The sequence below is a fragment of the Haemorhous mexicanus genome, chromosome 2 (assembly GCF_027477595.1).
Source record: "Haemorhous mexicanus isolate bHaeMex1 chromosome 2, bHaeMex1.pri, whole genome shotgun sequence".
NCBI classification, from domain to species: domain Eukaryota; kingdom Metazoa; phylum Chordata; class Aves; order Passeriformes; family Fringillidae; genus Haemorhous; species Haemorhous mexicanus.
Genome location: NC_082342.1, coordinates 72,644,210 through 72,650,209, shown reverse-complemented (window position 1 = coordinate 72,650,209; position 6,000 = coordinate 72,644,210).

Here is a 6,000-nt window from a genome sequence, read left to right as displayed (position 1 = left end):
CCTAAACTTTCTTCGAGCTAAAACTCAGACATTAAGCTTCACCTTATCTAGTTTTAAACCGCTAAAAGATGGAAAATCAAATCTGAATTAGTCACTCTACTCTCAGCAGACCCAAAGGAGATAGAATAATAGATTACCCAGAAGACAAATCCTCTGAGCAATCTTATACCCATAAGTCCCGACGCGATTCATCACCTCCAGAGACAACTGATTTTATTCATGCAAAGAAATCTTATAAAAGCTGCTTCAGGTTTAGCATCTATCATGCAGATGCCTAGCTTGGAAATTACTTCAATGCAGAGTACAGCCTCCAGCACACTTTTTGTGGGTAAACAAGGAGATCAGGAAAAATAGAGCTCCATTTATCCAGAAAACATCAGCCATTATCTAGTCATTGATGAAGGTTTTATTTGCCTCCTACTCTTGGAGAATTAACACAGGGCTGTTTAGACATACTATGGCCAAGCTGCAGAGACTCATTAGGCTACTTAGGTCTCCACCTAGCTTTAGAAAGGGAAGGGTTCTTTTTCTCCCTGCTCCACAGCTGCAATTCCCTTACAGTTCAAACTGCAACACTCCATTGTTTTGCCAGATGACCATTTTCCATCAGCTGCTCATCTTCTCTGCTAAATGCATTATAAGTGGATCCTGCTCTGACTCTGTGAGAGCTTTCTCTGCTTACACTGGGGCAGTGACTCATGAGCTGGATGTCATTCCTTGCTGGCAGAAGGCAACTCCAAGATCCACTGTAACTCTGTCTTCAAGGCTTCCCTGGAAATTGCAGGATATGTCTGTAAATAGGATTAGCCAGGAACCCAGGCATGCTGCAGCTTACTTACACTCATCCAAACTCTCCTCTCCACAATGCATCCGTCCCATAAACACCAAAAAAAAGTGGCTGTGTCCAGATTCTTTACTGGAACAGTCTGAATCATGCATCATCCCATCCACAACACACCCAGGCATCATCTAGGTGTCTAGCTGGTCCAGTCATAACCACACTGCTATGTTGGTGTTCTCTCAAGAGTAGTGAATTTAACTGACCCATCCATCAGCTAATTAGAAATATGTGAAATTACACTTCCCAAAACTTGCTGTTGAGCAGTAATGTTTAGGCCCATAACTGTTCATGGTGTTCAATGGGCTGGCACGCTCACAAAGCAAGTCACCTGCCAAGGGGGTGGCAATAAGGGGGACATTAAGCCCTCAGAAATGATGGTTGATGTACATTCTTAGGAACATACTCATCAAGATCCAAGGGAATGGCTTGAAGTTGTGTCAAGGGAGGTTTAGGTTGGATATTAGAAAAACTTTCTTCACTCGTAGGGTGTTTGGGCACTGGAACAGGATTCCCAGAGAAGTGGTCACAGCACCAAACCTATCTGAGTTCAAGAAGCATTTGGACAATGCTCTCAGGCACATGCTGTGACTCTTGGGAATGTTCCTGTGCAGGACCAGGAGTTGGACTCAATGATCTTCGTGGGTCCCTTACAGCTCAGCATATTCCATGATTCTGTGATTACTCAGCTGCTGATATGTGGTAGGAACCACTGATTACACATTTACAGATAACATGAAAAATTAGGGAAGGAATCTGATTTTCTAGCTTTTCCTTTCCCTTTTATGCCAGATGCAAGAAATATGTACACCAATTTCATCTTTCACCTACTGAGCCTGCTGGGGTTTAAAATATTAAAAGGGGCAAAAGGTTTGCTTAAAATAGCAGCTGAAAAAGGAATGACGAGAAAGGGAGTAGAACATATCTTTTATTAATATTGAGGGCAAGCACAGAGATACATTGGCAGGCTCATTATTGGTCTGAAGCATAACAGTGTTAACTAACCCCAACTGCTTATGCCACCAATAAGCAGCAGTAAATCTGCCTATTTGTATTATCAGTCCATAAAAAAAAATTCAAATTTAATAGGAATTAATTTTAACATTTTTACATTTGTTCTGATAAGATACTGATAAGATACTGATAATTTTTGGCAAATTGGATGTTACTACAAAAGTTATCAAAAGCAGAGAAAATTACAGTTTCATTCTTAAATGTTAGGGCATCTTATTTTTACCCCAATTCTCATGGGTTCTTGCTCTTTGCATCTGGACTTCTGGCATAACACAGATTTCTATGAAAGAAATGCTTTCAGTCAAGTGACTCAAAGAAAGTTTTGCATCAATCTAAATGCGCTGCAATCATTTCTGAAGGATTAATTTGTATTTAACCAGGAAATTCACACTAAAATAAAGTGTCTTGTTTGAAGAGCATTCTGTGTTTAAAGATAGACAAAGGAATGATGCTCATTCACGTCATTAGAGTAGGTAGGCAAGGAATCTGTATGAGAACATGGGCTAATGGGTTATCATTCCTTTATATTTAACCTAAAAATACAACTTTGGTACTTTATTTTTAACATAATAGAAGCTAGCTCATTCTGCTGACTGTGAACAGAAATAGGGGAAATGGCTAAGATATATTGAAATCTTCTTTGACATTTTACCCAAATTAGAATGACCCTTTTGGAAGATGCAATATTTGCACTTGCGTTTCTTCACTGTCATTTAATTTTCCTCCTTAACTGCTGGCCAGAAAAGGAAATTATGAAGAACCAAGTACAAGTTATTGCACAATTTCATTCCTGACTACAAACAACAAACAAACAAACAAACAACAAAACAAAATTAGACATGGACATAGACTGAGTTCTAGAGGGTTAAAGTTGTTTCCAAAAAGTGCCCAGGGCTGCATGTGCTAACCCAAACTGAATGCACATGCCAGCTAACATGAGGTAATACATTACTGTGAATATCTCTTCAGTTTCTTTGCCCATTTTACATGGCCCCACTCTAAAAGACAATTGCATACCAATATCAGCCACACCAGAAAAGAGGAATACAGGGCATGGGAGTAAGTTCCCAAGTCATTTTATCCATTGTGCAGATTAGTGAGCTCAGGAAGACAAAATATGCTAGAGTAGGATTTCTGGGTCACCAGGAGACCGGCATGGTGGAGAATGAGAAATGAACACTAAAGACCTGGAATGGTGAGAATGATGCAGAAGAATCTTGGAAAACACAGCATCTACTTGTCATTTTCAAGAAGCTGAATATTTATTTATTTATTTATTTATTTATTTATTTATTTATTTATTTATTTATTTATTTTAAGGACATTATCATTATCTGCAGGTGAAAAACCCTGAAGAATTTATTCCCAGGTTACAAAGAGCCTTTAGCAAGATAGATTCACGTGGACCACAGCTAAGTTTGGAATAGGCTTTCTAAGAACTCCTCACCTGTTTGAATAGTCTTTCTGAAAACCTGAAGTTTAAATTTCAGCACAGAATTAAACACATTTTATTCTGCCCACCTACTACAGAATTACAACCTTATTCAGTTACAGTAAAAAAAGACAATAAATATATCTGTAGGAAAATACTGGCATTGTGAAGGAGAGAAGGTATCTGCTTCTGCAAACAGTAAGGGAGCAAGATCAAGTTTCTGGAGGTAAAAAATGAAGCAATAAAAAAAAGTCAGCAAATTTCACCTATGAAGGAAAGTAGGAGAATAGCAGCAACATTTGAATATCAGTTTTGTTAGAACAGATATCTGAGTCATGCTGTTTGGCTGAGAATCTCTAATATGAAAGTCTCTCAGGGTAATACATTCCTGTCATATTCAGAAGCTTTGAAGCAGGAGAGTTGGAGAGGAAATCAGTGGATTGCCTTGAGAAGAAATAGTATTCTGTGGCTGTGTCCTCCAGTAAAGTTCAAGTTCTTCTATGGGAAGGTTTCAATAGATGTGGTCAAGGCTTCAGAAAGTATATCAGGTATAACAGGAAGAGATAGGCCAGCAGCAGGATTTCAATGACAGGATGATAAAAATAAAGTAACAAAAAGATCAGGGGAAAGTGAAGAAAGTAGCTGTGGAGAAGAGTAAACAATGAAACAGAGATAAAGCTGGACCTTGAAGACTACAGTTGTACCCCATGAGAACTAGGGGAAAATGAATTGTGCACTGATATTCTGCCATAATAGGGTAGAATATCACTTGGAAAAAAAAAATAATAATGGCAGTAGCAGAAAGTTCCCAGCTTAAAAAAATGAAGGAAAGAGTTTAAGGAGGTAATTTCTGACTGACATTGAGGGGAATATGATTTCACTGGCCTGGAATTTTAAAAGAAAGAGATACAGGTACACTTCTCTAGAAAAACAGAGAAAGGGTCATGAAGGAGAGGTCGCAACAAAATGGTACCTAAAGGTCAAGGATGGGAGAGAGCTAAAAACAGGTTAGGGAGAACATTTCCCTGGAGAAATCAAAATGTATTTTTGAGCAGGAAGTAGCTTTGGAGAGTTCCTCTTGAAACAAGAATACTCCATTTCCTGGAGATAAAAAATAGATTGCTGCTAGGAGCAAAGAAGTCCACTTCTGGGAATGGTGGCTTGGTCTAAGAGCAAATACATGACCGGGCTTCTAGAGCATCTACAAAATGTTATTGTACATCTGTGAACTCAGAAACATGCAAAGTAATGCTCTGTTAAGGGCTGCAAGCGGATTGACTGTGCCAAAATCACATTTGTGCCAGCTGGGTACCAGAGTTCTGGGCTCTTCAGCCCAAAACAGATACAGAGTGGCTGGAAAGACAGCAGCAAAGAGACACAGAAATGATGACCTTCACAAGTCCTTTCCAACCTCAACCCTTATGTAATTCTGATGGTAGTGTCTGTGGCTACCAAACCTTCTCAACTTAAGGACCAAAGACAGCAGGAGAAAATGTCACACAAAACCGCAGTAATTTAGAAATCAAAATGGATTCCAGAAAAACAGAACAAAACAACTCCAATGCACCTGGGAGGAAAAAAAGGCAGCAAACTAAGAGAAGAGTCCATCACATAGCAACAGAGTGTTCAGTCTTTTATAGGGACTTTGAGGTTACAAGTCAATACCTGTAGAGGTTATGTTAAAGGATTATTTTAACAGTGACCATACACCTAAACAAAAAGACCCTCTTAGGTCTTTCAGCTCAAATTCCTCAGTCCGTTAAAATTATGTGACATGCTTTTGTATGGGAAGGAAAGTTTTTGAACCCAGAAAATCTTGGTACGACCAATAAAAAGTCAGATATTGAGGCTTCTTCCAGAGGACACCTTCTACAAATAAAACAGCATCTGGAGACATAATTCCTGTATTGTCTTGGCTGACAGCATACAATCTTCTAGCACTAGATATAGATCTATGTAAAACTGCATATTAACAATTTGAGCCTTTACCATCTAAAAGGAGAAGACACTACCCCATTACAACATTTTTAAATGCTAGATGCTAGATTTTGTTGCAAAATGTACAAGATAACAATAATACATGCCTGTTTCCAATATATTAAGGGCTGTGTTTGTTAATGTCCTGAGAAGACACCCATCTGTAGTAAATACAGAACATCTACATAGAATACAAATCCTTCACAAAACACTTTGGAAAATGTAGTTAAAGTAGCCATGTCATCAAGCAGCTGCACTGATTTGAAAGAGTGTGGTTTCAATTAATTAGATCTGGGCCTCTAAAACACCTCCTGCCAAAAATGTGGTTTCCAGTAGAACCAGCAGTGTTAGGAGCTTCCAAAAGATAATAGCCAGCATCAGTGTTTGCTGACCTGCAGAAGACAGTGTTCTGATGTTCTCTGAGTTGAGAACTGAGGAGTTACAAAGATATTTCCATAGCCAACACCCAAAACTGAGAAAATGTCCAAGCACTATTTTCATTCTCAATCCAACATTTGTTTGAAATTAAAGTGAAGAGCTTCTTCAAGGGAGTGATCAGTAAGGACTTACACATGTGAGATCTTTTCATGTCCTATAAGAGAAAAATCTTAGAGCCCAAGGTCATGACAGAAATTGTAGAAAGACTTTTCAAGACGTCTGAGCATTTAAGTAGCTTCCAGTCAACCACATAAAGCGTACTTCTACTTCTTGGATATATGGCATCTAAACATAATCTCTT